This window comes from Rhineura floridana, chromosome 10 (assembly GCF_030035675.1).
Source record: "Rhineura floridana isolate rRhiFlo1 chromosome 10, rRhiFlo1.hap2, whole genome shotgun sequence".
Taxonomy (NCBI): domain Eukaryota; kingdom Metazoa; phylum Chordata; class Lepidosauria; order Squamata; family Rhineuridae; genus Rhineura; species Rhineura floridana.
The window spans coordinates 38,458,698-38,473,253 of record NC_084489.1 but is presented as its reverse complement, the minus strand read 5'-3'; the positions used below and the strand labels follow the sequence as shown (position 1 = coordinate 38,473,253).

General features: G+C 41.5%; 1 non-coding gene across 1 annotated transcript; it reads left to right on the top strand.

Annotated features, from left to right (window-relative positions):
• LOC133365688 (5S ribosomal RNA) lies at positions 1–120 on the top strand. Its single transcript, XR_009758285.1, has one exon. It is a non-coding gene; the product is annotated as a 5S ribosomal RNA (ribosomal RNA).
• Positions 121–14,556: the final 14,436 nt, after the last annotated feature.

The following is a 14,556-nucleotide window of genomic DNA, read 5'->3' as shown; positions in this document are numbered from 1 at the left end:
GCCTGTGGCCATACTACTCTGAACACACTGGATCTCATCTGATCTCATAAAGCTAAGCAGGGTCAGGCCTGGTTAGTACTTGGATGGGAGACCGCCTGGGAATACCAGGTGCCGTAGGCTTAGAGGAAGGCAATGGTAAACCACCTCTGAATACCTTTTACCATGAAAACCCTATGACTATATCCAAAAAGATTCGTAGGGTTGTCATAAGTCATAATCGACTTGAAGGCATATAACAACAAAGACAAGGGAGAGAGATTTCCAGGGTCACTTCCAGATGGCATGCTTATTGAGTTCATCCTGATTTGTTTGCACAAAGTTTTGCAGAGAGGTGATATGATGTCTTCTGTTTATTGAGCATTCATTGTGATTTGTTTGCAGAGAGGTTATACAATGTCACATCAAGCAATTGGTATCCAATTTCCAATGCATTTTCTTGTCACTTTCCTTACCACAAATAGTCCAGTTGAGGGGAGGTATTTCCCAAGAACACCTAATCCACTTCAGTTGTGCAATTTGAATCCCACCTGCGAAATAGCTACAGCTTGGAAGCAGCCCAGGACATTAAAAAAAAACTATAGTCATTAAGAAACATTAATGTATTCTTGCCAAGCCTTAGACTACCCATTAGGTGAAACCATAGCAATTGGCCTATTTTTGTTAATTAAGACAGGAAAACTCAAAACGCTGTTCTTCCATTTATATCAGAGGTCACCAACATGATGTTCTCCAGATGTTATTAGACTCCAATTCCCATAAGTTCCAGCCAGTGACACCAGATGGTCCAGGATGATGGGATTTGTAGTCCAACAATATTTGGAGGGCACCATTTTAGCTACCCTGATTTATATCTTCAGCTGCTGATTATTTGAGGTATTTTTGGCAGCTCCAACAAGGAGCAAGTTCTGTTTCCTATTTCAAGAATTTCACTACATGTTGCTAGCATCCATCTCCCAAATAAATGGCAAACTTTCCCCATCACCATCTGGACATACGTTCATATTACATAGGCATAAAATTGTCTCCCAATATTATTCTGTCCAAGATGTTCTTTCGACTGGCTTCCTGTGAGTTTCATAATAGAGTCTTACGTGTTTTCCTGACAGTAAAGGAATGATGATTGGCCTTGAGAGGACTTGCAATAGGCTTCATTCAATATAACTTTTGTACTACCTGTATATTGCATCTATGTCTCTGACAAAATTGCCTAATACATCTTACCACAAGTGGCATCCAAAATAGTCACTCTGTGAACAGAAAGAGCTATTGTTCATGGAAGGAGAGTTGTATTCACAGAAGAGTCCCTCAATTCACAGAACCTTGTTCCATTCCAAGAGTGACTGTTGGATCCCACCCAGTACAGCTGTATCTTTCTACTGCAATAATAATATGGATTTAGAAAAAGTGCTCAGGTTAGGATTTATAATGAATAGAGTCCAAAAGAAATGAAACTATGGTCTAAAACACTGACAGTTAATGGGCAGTCTGAAAGCTTAGTCTAGCTCTAACACAGATTTATTGTGATGGCCCCCTACCAAACTTTAATCTCAGCATGGAAGATCATTTGGCAACTGTTTGATTAAAATATATTTGTTGAGCACAGCACTCCAAAATTGTGAAACCCTTTTTGGTAGATAGAGCCGGCTTTAGGATCAAGGCTAACCATTGGTGAAGAGGTCAGTTCATATAGCAAAATGTACTTCTGGTCCTTGGACCAGTGCCTGGAAAATATTGGTCTCTGAGAATGGAGAATTTGGCCAACCCAAATGCAATCACAACTAATAGATAAACTAAACCTTCAAATACTTGGTTGTTGTGCAACATCTATCACAATCCAGTATGGCACCAAGTTTATCATTTCAATTATTTGTAGTGAAAGCAATATTACTTTCAGTATTGCTTTCAATGTTTCTTTTAAGTTTGGTGCCAGTCTCTCATGGGCCAGAAAGCTGATTTTTCAACTTTCCTGTCATTCATTCATTACATTAATTAATATAAAGGCAACTCTGATATGATGAAGCCAAATCTCCCTCTAAAGGAAGGTAATGGCAAATTTCCCACTGACCTCAGTGGAAGTGGATTTAGGCCCATAATTTTCATATATATTATCCTTTAAAGAGACATAATCAGAAATTCTCTATTATATGTGAAGTATTACAAGTGGCTATGCAGCACAATGCCTGTAATTAATTTATTAATGGTGCAGATATTCTTCTGCTAATTAATTTTTGCATTCCTGTTATGCAGGTAAAAGTCTTGAGTACCTCCTTACAAATTACAAAACTCTGGAAGCTGATGAATGTGGATAATATTTTAATTCAAATTCCTAGGTTTTGCTAACTTAGTATTTTGTGATACACCACTCTGGATGTATAAATGCAATAAAAGCAGGGCCAGCCCTATCATTAGGCAGAGTGATGTAACCAGCTCAGGCATCAGATACTGGGAGGAAGCAGTGGCAGCAGCTTACTGGGTTGTTTCTCCTGAGCCCCCTGGCAGTAGCTGTCTGTGGAAAAACAGAGCTGTGTGTGTTACATGGCCAGTCCTGCACCCCACAACTAGCCAGCTGCCCTCAGGTGCAGTGGAGAATGTTATCCCATTGCCAGTATTGAAGATTCAGCTGCCAGTCTGTTCGTTAGAAGGTCTGTGCACCATCTTATTCTTTGCCTCAGGCAGCAAAATAAAAAGAACCTGCTGGATCAAACCAATGACCCATCTGGTCCAGCATCCTGTTCTCATAGTAGCCAACCAGATGCATCTGGGAAGCTTGCAATCAAGACTACTTCCTCCTGCGATTTCTAGCAACTGGTATTCAGAAGCATACTGCCTCCAAAAGGGAAGGGAGAAGATAGCCATCATGGCTAGTAACCACTGGTAGGCTTATCCTCCATGAATTTGTCTGAACTTTTTTAAAGCCACCCAAGCTGGTGGTCATCACTACCTCTTGTGGGAGGAAATTCTATAGTTTATGTTGGAAGTGTTAGGGTGCAACTCAGCTTGCACTGAAGGCTGATGTGTCTGCATGGGGAACAGTAGACAGAGAGTAGACTGTATTTCCTAGACTGTACTTTGCCTTCTAACCTGTATTGATCTATGTTCCGGTGCTGGTCTGACTTCACTTTCTGCCTGCTCTCTTTCTCTTCCACTCCTCCCTTGGAGATGAGACCCTTTGGATCTCTTGTCTCTTGAGATGCAGGAGCAAGCATGCCTTGTTTTATCTCCACCTTAGCAGAACTAGGGATCTTTCCTATCAACATGTATTCCCTTTAATAAATGCCATTTTGTTGTTTTCTTAAAACCAGAGTCCCTATGTGATTGTATCCAGGGTAAAGTGTGCTCCATCAGTAGGGATTCTGTTATAGTTCACCTTCCACCAGCATCAGTGCTAACAGTTTAACTGTATGCTGTGTGAAGTACTTTCATTTGTCTGTCCTGAATCTTCCAACATTGAGCTTCACTGGATGTCCCTGAATATTCTAGTGTTATGAGAGAGAAATTTAATGTCCACTTTCTCAACACATAATCAACAATGCATAATTTTATACATTTCTGTCATGTTGCCTCTTACTCGCCTTTTCTCTAAACTAAAAAGTCTCAAATGTTGTAACCTTTCCTCATAGGGGCATTGCTCCATCCCCAAGATCATTTTGGTTGCCCTTTTCCAAACATTTCCAACTTTACAATATCCTTGGGCCAGCCCTGAATAGAAGCAGTTAAGTTTCAGACTGATGAGAGTAATTGACAAAAGAAATCTGCTATTTTGTGCTCTTTCCAATATCAGTGATTGTTAAACGTTGTCTATTACAGGCCACTATTCTGAGAAAGGGGAATGTACACATGTAGCGTGTCACTACAGACACTTCTCAGTCAAGATTCAAGAGACTAGCAGGAACTGGGTTTTAAGTCTGCATTCAACACCACATGCCTTCATCATTTTTATGTATTATTTTTTGCTGAGGTCTCGTGGAAGCATTTTATACGAAATAATGTCTGTTTATATGGAAATTCATTCTGACATCCATATAATGGCACATGTGCAAATTGGTGCCATGCAATTAGGGATGGGATCTGTTGGCCAGTGCCAGTTTGAAAGCATTCTGTCGACCTAATGGACCTAATGATATTAATATTGATATCTTGAAAGGAAATATCAATATTTTGAAAGGAAATAATGATAAAATAATTGTTCTTAATATTGATACTTCATAGGCTTTTTAAAAAAAGTTTTTTGAAAATAGCCACAAAATATTGCTACATAAACATCAATCTGCAATGACAGATAATAAGCAAATTAATGGAAAATTTGGTACCAAATCTCAATTGGGTTGAATTCTAGCACATCCCAGACTTGTGTCCAGACGTCATTTTACCCAGTGGTGGGGAACTCTCTTTTGCCTGGATGGCCACACCTTCTGGACAAAAGTCTGGGGGGCATGTGCTAGCGGTAAGCAGGACAAGAGGCAAAAGCGGGCAGAACAATGAATATAAATTTTACCCTTGTACAGTAGACTAGTTTCTGCACACACCTCCCTATCTTCCATTCCGGCAAGCGGAAGCATTTTCAGACTTCAAGGGCACATTCCAGCCAGCCAAAACACACACAAAGAGGGTGCAAAGGAGGGGTGTGGCCAGATGGAGAGGCTGGGGGGGCATTTTCAGTCCCTGGGCCTGAGGTTCCCCCTCCTGATTTAACTTATGAGGATAGTGTTGTGTAGCACAGCGGCTCCCAAACTTTCCCCCCCATGAACCACGTGAAAATTGTGGAGGATCTTGGACCACTTAATGGTTTTTCTGCCTGTTGTAGCAACTGCAGTCCTCTAGAATTCAAACTGTAATACAAAATACCATGTAAGAAATAAAAGCAACAAAATTGAAAATCAATATGAATATTCAGTGTACTAGATATGCTGTCTCCCATCTTCAACCACAAATCCACAGACACGCCACGAACCACCTGAATGAACCCTGCAGACCATTGATAGTCCCCTAGGTGTAGGGCTGTAGAGTATGCAGTGATGTGCTTCATCTAGGGACAGCTATGCCAATTGTGGCTTTGGGTTAGCTGTTTCTTTGAGCCCAAGGTCATGAAGAATATCATCATCAGAGTTGTTCTGTGGTTCACTGAGATAATTATTATCAAGCACTTTGTACACAGGAGTGCTACAGATGCGATGCAAATACTCTTGCAGAAATAATAAATAAATAAAACCATCAAGTAAAGCAGGGCTAGTAAACTTGTTCCAAGCTGCTTGATCAGCACGTTTTCAGACTGGCAATAATAATATTTTTCCCTGATAAGACATCTTTCCTGCAAGGGACTCAGAACATTTAAGTAATTAAACCGCTCATATTTCTGTGAACTATGTATTCATTAGAATGAGCATTTACAAATGCATGTCAAGAACAGGTTTGGCAGCTGCAGTTTTTTCCCGACACTGCAATAATCTGATAGGAAAAGCTGCTTCTACTGACGAATGAGTCCATTCCAAATAGCCCATTTGGAATTAAGAGTTGTCAAGTCCAGTGGGGATGGAGGGAGACAGAGAAGGATTCTGTACAAGGGAAAAAAGGCTGCAGGGCTTTAACTCAAAAGATTGCATGCAGAGGTTCCCAGGATCAATCTCTGGCATATTCAGGTAGGGCCAGAAAAGACTCCTATTTGAAAACCTGGACAGTCACTGCCAGTCAGTGTAGACTCAGAATGGGGAACCTGTGGCCCTCCATACATTGTTAGAATATAGTCCTCATCAGCCTTGGCCATTGGCTCTGCTGGCTGAGGCTGATGGGAGTTGGAGTCCAACAACATTTATTTATTTATAAAATGTATATCCCACCCTTCCTCCCAAAGGACCCCAGGGTGACAAACACATCTGTAATTAAAAAAAAAAAGTTCAAAATAAAATAAACATATTTAAAATATTTAAAAACCATTAAAACAGGAAAAACCAGTAAAACATATGGTGTCGGGATAGGCCCACCAAAACAGAAATGTTTGCAGCAGGTGTCTAAAAGGATACAGTGATGGTTGATATTAGTCAGGGAGTTCCAAAGTACAGGTGCTCTCACACTAAAGGCATGACTCCTTACAAATACAAAACAGACCAGATCCAGAGGACCACAGGTTCCCCACTCCTGGTGCAGCCAACGCTGATGTATGTGGGCCAACACTATGATTCAATATAAGGCACGTTCCAGTGATCATTCATGGGATACTTCCTTTTCTCCCAACAAATGTGTGTGCTCCTACCACCGGCTTTTATTTGTAACTGAAGGAGGACTGTCTGGCCATCTCCATTTGTTGTTCTCTTTTTCCCACTTGAGAAAATTTTGGAATGCTTTTCCAAACTGAGATCTATGTTCATGACAAATAGTTCAGATAGCTGCTTCACCATAGGCATGTTTCTTTTTTGTTTAATTGAATGCCATACAGACCAAAAACATGAAAACAACAGAACTACAATCACAGTATTTTAACTTACAGAAGACAGTCAGCAGGATACAGATCCTTCAATACTATATTGTCCTTGTATGTCTGTGTCCTTGTCCAAATGTGTTGGTCCAAAGTTTTCTATGCATTCCTGGCAGTTGTAGATCTGTATCAGGTACATTTGCAAATTCAGTAAACTTGCTTCACACAGTGCAGAAATCATCTGCATTTCCCTTCCCTCTAGTTAAAGACCCAATCCTCATTACTGGAAATAGCGTAAGAGGTGTGAGATACCATTGGTGTAGCAGTTCAACAGTGTTCTGTCTTATCTACAAATACACTGAATTCAGAAGGTTTTTGCTCCATAGCTTGTTGGAATAGGCAAACGCTGCATGTTCCCTTTAAGGGATATTTAGGGAAATATCCCATGTACCTGTTTTACCATGATGTAACTTCCTTATGGGTGGGGTTACTTACCTGACTTCCTCCTCCTTTGTCCTGGGGGATTTTTGAATATTCTCCATTGCTGATCTATCCACTATTGGGAGAGGCGCATGGCAGATGCTCTCTCTGGTGAGAGCATCAATACTAAAGACTAAGATGGACTGAGACTATTTTTCTTTCATCTAAGCTAGAGCCTATGTTTCTGAACATATGAAGAATTCGTGAGTAAATTTTCTTTATCTTTTACCTAAGAAGATTGTGTCTGTTGTTATTTATATAGAGAAAGGTTGAGACTGGTTACATTCTCACTCCGCTGCTTGTATTTTTATATCTCTGCTAAGAAATAGGACCAACCAAATTAATTCCTATTTCTATCTGGTATTTTTATAATACCGACCATAGCTTTGTCCACCTCCTCTTGGTATCTCACCCTCCAGATCTTTCTCGCATTGACTTTTTACATGTGCTGGAGGGAGGCTCATCTGCCCTGCCTCAGAAAAGGAGCCAGCTCTACATTCAATAGCCATGTGAGCTGGCCTGAGTATACATGCTATCAGTATTAATGCACAAGTACCATCCACATGTAGTCAGTGTGCAAGGTTCACCATGAATGTTGGACCATAAGTGAGTAGATGGCTGACCATATGCATGCATGACAATTATAGCTCCAGTACATTTTACTTTGCACTGGTTTCTACAGTTCTATGCCTGCTTAGAACCACAGTTGCCATTTCAGAGCTTTGGGCTGCAGCTCTCTGCCATGTAGATTAGGGGAGGAGAACCTTTGGCCCTTATAATGTTGCTGGACTGCAACTCCCATCAGCCCCATACAGCACAGTCAATGGTCAGGGATGATGTGAGATGCAGTCCAGCAACATCTAGAAGGCCACAGATTCTCCATCCCTGAGGTAGGCAATCAGCTGAACATCTGGACACTAATATTCTGATGATTATCATCATAATCTGTAAAGTCAAACATTAATGTCTTTCACAAATCAGACAACCTATGTGGATATTTTTTCCACTGCTCTTGTTCTTTCTGCAGAAACTAGCAGATATTATGTCACTGGGGAAAAAACAGTTGGGAGGGCTCTGTCTGGACACCAGCAACGTCTTGATGTTGATAAGATGGGAATTAACACTAAAGGAAGTACAAAGGACCAGAAAACCTCATATTCAAAATCCATCTCGGTCATGAATTCCCATGATAGTCTTGGGCAAGTCCCACTCTCTCAGGCTTTTTCCCACGTGTAAAATGGGAATATTAATGCCCTACTTCAGAACCCTGTTGTTAGAATGAATAAGATAATATGTGATAAAATGATACAAAGTGAATAAATAATAAAACATAAGAATGGGTTGGTGTTTTTTTCATTTATACTTAGAACCCAGCTGTCCAATAACACTACAGTTTTAAGTATGCCAGATTATTATTTACATCTACCTTTACAAGACATATGAAGATATATGTTGTGCGTATTACTGCACACAAAATGCTTATTTGGTTCCAGTGCTTCTCTCTTTGCTGACCAAAGGAAACCCCACACCATTATGTATAATGGTGCTATCATTGTAGATTTATGAGAGAAGTAAATAATCCTCTTTGACTGATTTAAGATTCCATGTACTCAGGCTAAATGCTCTCTCTTAACCAGATGTTATTTTTCTCAGACCCAAGTGACATTATTGTACGGCCACTCCCCAATGCAGCAATACTTAATTTAAAAAAAAGGTTACACAACATAAGCATTTTATCTACAGAGCTAAAAATTTATTGAGACAAATGCGCATCCTGCGTTTCACATCCTGCATTGATATAAATGGAGTACAAACTCAGTTGAAAGTAATGTGTGGTATGGATAGAGAGCATACCCATAGAGCTGTGCACAGGGGTGTAGTCATCAGGGGTGTCAGAGCATCTTAGTCCTCTTACTTTTTTGGGAGCAGGGCCCCTATGTCCCTAGTATCCTATGAGCCAATCAGAATGAAAGGGGAGTGTGTTGGCCACTGAGAAAAGTCTTCTAGCATGCTTCCTTGTCCTTTCCAATCAGAGTGAAAGGAGGTGAGTCAACCACTGAGAAGACTCTTCTCAGTAGCTAACTCTAACAAGGATCTCATTCTCTACCCAGCAGCAAAAAAAGAAAAAGCAAGGATGGGAGGGGGCATGGCTGTGGCTATCACAGTGGGGCCCTGCACTTTTGAATTTGCCACTACACTACTGACTGTGCATCCAAATATGCATTTGAGTAAGGAGGGTCTATCTCAGGAGTAGTCAATGTGGTACCCTCCAGGACTACAACTCTCATTATCCCTGATTATTGTTTGTGCTTGCTGGAGCTGATGGGAGTTGTAGTTCAACAATATCTGGAGGGCTCCACATCAGCTATCTCTGGTCTGCCTGCTTTGAATTCCTGTCAATGGGAAGTCGTTTCAATGGGAACCCATTTGGATGTGCATTCAAGTGCACATTCCATTGAAAGCTTCTCCATTGAAGAAATATACCACTCACATTGGAGTGCACATTTGGAAGCACATCCCATTTACCCTGGGTCCATTTCGGGGGGGGGGAGTGAAGAGGAAGTAGGACTTGTAGAATTTCTGCCAGATCACGTCAGACTAGGCCAGTTTCCTCCTACTCGGAAGTCTTTTAATCTGCAAGACAGCAGTACCACCCACAGCTTTAAGACTCGAGTTCCCCCTGATGGACTCCCCTCTTGTCCACCATGCAGCTGGTAGACAAGAGGACTATGTGGCATTCACCACAGGGGGTGGCTGCTTCCTGGCAGAGGCACCTCTTGCTTAGGATAGACATTAGGGCTGTGCTGGAGGAGACTGAGTTAGAATGACTTAGAAGCTATTTTCATTTTAATTAAGGGTATCTTAAAATGTTTGCCCACAGTATGATTCCTAAAGAAAAGGAAAGTGTTATCAATGTGTAAGAGATACTGACAGTCCACATTTTAATGTTAACCTGTCTCTCTGGGATTTTGTATACAATATCCTAGCAGAGGGGTAGCCAATGTGCCCCTCCCAAACAAACACTTGTGGTCAATGGTCAAGGAAGAGGAAGCTGTAGTCAATCAATCAAATTTATTGTGCGGTCATAGACCCGTTATACATATAAAAGATTAAAACAAGCAAAGTAAAATAAAAGATAAAAAATATACAGCCGGTACATCTATCAAACCAGGATGTTAGAGATGTGTTTGCTACGGGAGGATTGGGCCGTGTGGAGGAATTTAGCAACCCCAAGCGAAATTAATTTATCAGTGCCGCATAAGAGGAACTGCAGTTTGTCCGGAGTTGTGCCTCCAGGCAGGTTTACAATCAAAGGGTTTAGGAGCTTGGCACGTGCAGTAGAATAGAGAGGACAAGTAAAGAGCACATGAGACAAGGATTCGATTTCATTAAGTTGGCAGGGGCAAAAACGGTTGGCTTGCGGGATGCCCCGGAAGCGACCTTCCAGAAGGGCTGACATTAAGCAATTAAACCTGGCCCTGGTGAAGGCTAATCTATAGCACGGGAGGTCTAAGAATTCAAGGTACGGGGCAGGAGAGGGGGAAGAAAACCTCAGTCCTGAATGGAGGGGGGAACAGGTTGTAGCGGCATTGGCTATGTCTCGCTGGAGGTCTATATCCTTTAGTCGCCTATTGATGGTCATTTTGACTGAACTTGAGTCAAGTGTGGTTAGAGACTCCATTGGTAGGCCAAGGGAAGAGAATTTATGCTGCACCACTTTGGCCCAAGAGCGGCTAAAGCAATCGGACTGCATGGCAGTATGGTATCCCAGTGCAGGATTGGTGGAAGCCATCTTGGACCAGAAACACAATGTTCGGGACCAAGAAAGGCATTCTAGGGAAGAAAACCCAGCCTCGAGTCTTAAGACTGCGTTGGGAACAGAGAAAATTAGAGAGAATGGCCTCAATTTTAGAGCAGAAATTCACAATCCATATTGGACTACCATAGAGGAGCTGGGGGACAATCTTAGCGGCGAAGACTCTAGTAGCGGCAGGTATAAATTGCCTGCCTTTAGAGAAAAAATAGTGGAGTAGCGCTTTAGCCAGAATATTGGCCGAAGAAACGGAGGAGCGAATGTGAGGGGTCCAGGAGAGTGAAGAATGGAACGTGATCCCCAAGTACTTATATCCCTGACTTGGGAGATCCTCTGTCCGTTAATTTGCCAGACTGGGGTAGAATGCCGAGAGGAAAAAATCAAAATTTTTGTTTTTGAAAAATTAATGGTTAATTTTTTTTTATCACAATAGGCCATATAGGCACAAAAAAGCCTTCTAAGGCCTATTCTGGATAAAGACAAAAGAGCCGTATCGTCGGCATAGAGTAATAGGGGGCAGGCATGATCTGCTATTTTAGGAGGGTGAAAAGTGGCGGAATGGCAATACAGGCTAAGGTCATTTAAATAAAGGTTAAAAAGGGTAGGGGCCAATATGCAGCCCTGTCTCACCCCTCTGGTGACTGGGATAGGGTTGGTAAGGGAGCCATCAGTTCCACACCGAACCCGAAGGGTGGAAGGTTGGTAAAGTTGGAAAATAAGAAATAGAAGTCTTTTATCAATAGTTGTTTGGAGAAGCTTCACCCAAAGCCTATCTCAAAGCTGAAATTAAATCCTGACAAGACAGAGGTGCTCCTTGTCAGTCAAAGGGCGGATCAGGGAATAGGGATCCAACTTGTACTGGATGGGGTTACACTCCCCCTGAAATCACAGGTTTGCAGTTTGGGAGTTCTCCTGGACTCGGCCTTGAACCTGGAGGCACAGGTCTCTGCTGTGGCCGGGAGTGCCTTTGCTCAGCTAAGATTGGTATGCTAACTGCACCCATTCCTTGACCTGTCAGACTAGACTACGGTGACACATGCCTTAGTTACATCCCGATTGGACTACTGTAATGCGCTCTACGTAGGGCTGCCCTTGAAGACTGCTCGGAAACTTAAACTGGTTCAAAAAGCCGCAGCCAGGATGTTAACTGGAGCTGGGCTCAGAGAACATACAACCCCGCTGTTGTACCAGCTCCATTGGCTTCCAATCTGTTTCCGAGCACAATTCAAAGTGCTGGTTTTAACCTATAAAGCCCTATACGGCTTAGGTCCAGGCTATCTGTTAGATCGTGTCTCCCTCTATGACCCTGTCCGAGCTTTGAGTTCATCTTGTGTGGCCCTACTCACTATTCCATCATTCTCACAAGTTTGCTTTGTAAAAACACAGAATAGGGCCTTTTCAGTGGCTGCCCCTAGACTGTGGAATTCCCTTTCTAGTGTAAGAAACGTGGTTTTCCTTAAGGGAAAAACCCCCTATGAGACCCCAAAAATGGTCTCCTGTGGAAGACCCACGACAGAGACAAGTGTGAATCAATTTTAAAAGCTTTTATTTCGTACTTGCAAGGACGGGTGTCCTACCAGAAGGCAGACACACCCAAATGACATTGGTACAAATCTTTTATCCCCTAGCCCGACGCTTCATGCCCTCCCCTGTTTTCCCCATTGGTCAGGTACTTCCAGGGTTCACAGCCTATCAGATCTGCCTGTCCCTGTCACATGAAACTCCTCCCCTGTTTACATCTCCCACTCCTCAGTTTTAGGCTACCTTATACCCTTATTTATTATTTCCCATATATGGTATATTGCTCCCCTCCCCTCCTCATTAACTAAGCATAAAAACTCCCTTTACATCAAGCAAAGCAATGAAGGGCTAAAAACATCAGCTGAATTAGTCAAGTGTAAATCCCCTTTCTATTTTGAAGTGGAACTTGACCACAAACTGTCTGTTCTGGCTGCTTTGTTTGAACTTCAGACAGATGTCCTATTCTAAGAAAAAGCCCCTTTTCTCTATCTACGTTAACTCCAGCTTCTATAGAATTATCTACTGCAAACAGTCTATTAACCTATTAACCATTTATTCTTAACAATAAAATCACATATTTTATCCTTAGAATATTCTGAAAAAGCAACATTTTATATACGTTTCTCTCAATCCCTCCTCTTTTTATTTCATCCTTTTTGTTGTCTTTTTCATTAAGTCTTCAGGTTTTTGTATGATCTCACATCGAGCTTCCTGGAAGGATAGAGAATCTCCTTCTGGTTCTGCTAAAAGTAACACATTTTCATTATAAAGAGAAGGTTCTAAAGGCATCTGTTTGGTTACAGCCGTCTCTATTATTCTCTGTGCTAACTCTCGTACACATGGTATGATGCAACACCCCACAGCAGTCAATACCCCTGCTACTATTATCAGTGAGGTAAATATATAAAATCCATCCCTTCCACTTTCCAAACTTGGACTCCAACCACCCAGTAAGTTGGTCATCTATACCTGATAGAGTCTATCTAAATATTTTTATCAAATTAGGAATCTATTGCCTCTCTTTTATTTCTTCTACTAAACATCTTAGTTTCTTCAAATGCCAGGGTAAATGGTTTTTTTCCAATTGTGCTATAGCACATGTCCCTTTCCAGTTTTCAGGAAGGATAGCTGTAATGTTCCACCTCCACAGATACCATCATAAGTCTGCCCTTGTTTCCTGAGGGTGAGAAGAACTACTCGACCCATCTCCTGTACAACTATCCAAAGTTCCCACCTCTTGAGTGAGTCCTAGAAACTCTGGACTGGTGGTGTCCTTAGTCTCTAGGTTTTAAGGCTGGGAACTGGTGGGAAAGCTCTTGACAGGGTCTCATTGTTCCAAGCATTCTCATGCTGGTACAGAGTTAACAGGCAACTTATTTTGGTGGTACTGTCTGGTCCTTCTATAGAGGAGGGAGCTTATTTGTGCTATTAGCCTGCCTGTTGCACAAACATAGCAGTTTGACTATATATTTTACCCATCCTACCCAGGCATTTTATTTCTCCATATCCTGTCTCTATTCTGAATATAAGTATACAGGATAGGACTGTCCTAACCAAACTACTCTGGGTCCGGACCTTCTGACTGGCATTATTGGCCATCTGCCACTTTCTTACCATTATCATGAATTTTATATTTTGACATATATTTCCCTCTTTCTGGTTAAACAATATAAACACAAAAATTAACACTTATCCCTATTGCTATTCCTATTCAACTTGCTCATCCTGAACTTCTATGACTTTTACCCTATGGAGGTCAATCTGTGGTGGACTGAATGACTTTTCTTGGGCATTTTTGGCTCTTTTTCTGATGGGAGTGTTATTATTTGAAAACAACATTTCGAATGTTATTTTCTCCCAGGTAACACAACTCCCATCCTAACTTTCACATTGCTCAGACTAATCCACCTCTTCATCTCTGGTAATCTCTTCACAAAACCAGAAATATAAGAAAATGTTCAACAGACAAAGTATTATTATTATTACAACTCCAATCCAAACAATTCCTGTACAAATTACTTCAGGGATCATTATACATTTAACCCCTACCTGGGGATATTCTATTAGGTGTCGTTTCAATCTCAAGGGGTATTTGCACTAGAACCCTTGGTCTTAAGTGTCCAGGTTTCTTGTATACAAATATTATTGGTTGAGACCCCCCCACACTCCCTTACAGGCAGAAATTTGGTTTCTATTATAACAGGTAACCTTCTTCTCATTTGTCATTCAACCTCATTCCTTAAAGGAGGTCCTAATCCAAGTTCCCTTTCATTCCCACCCTGAACTCCAAGTATCTAATTCTGGAATTAATAAAGTCTCAAATCTCTCCTTA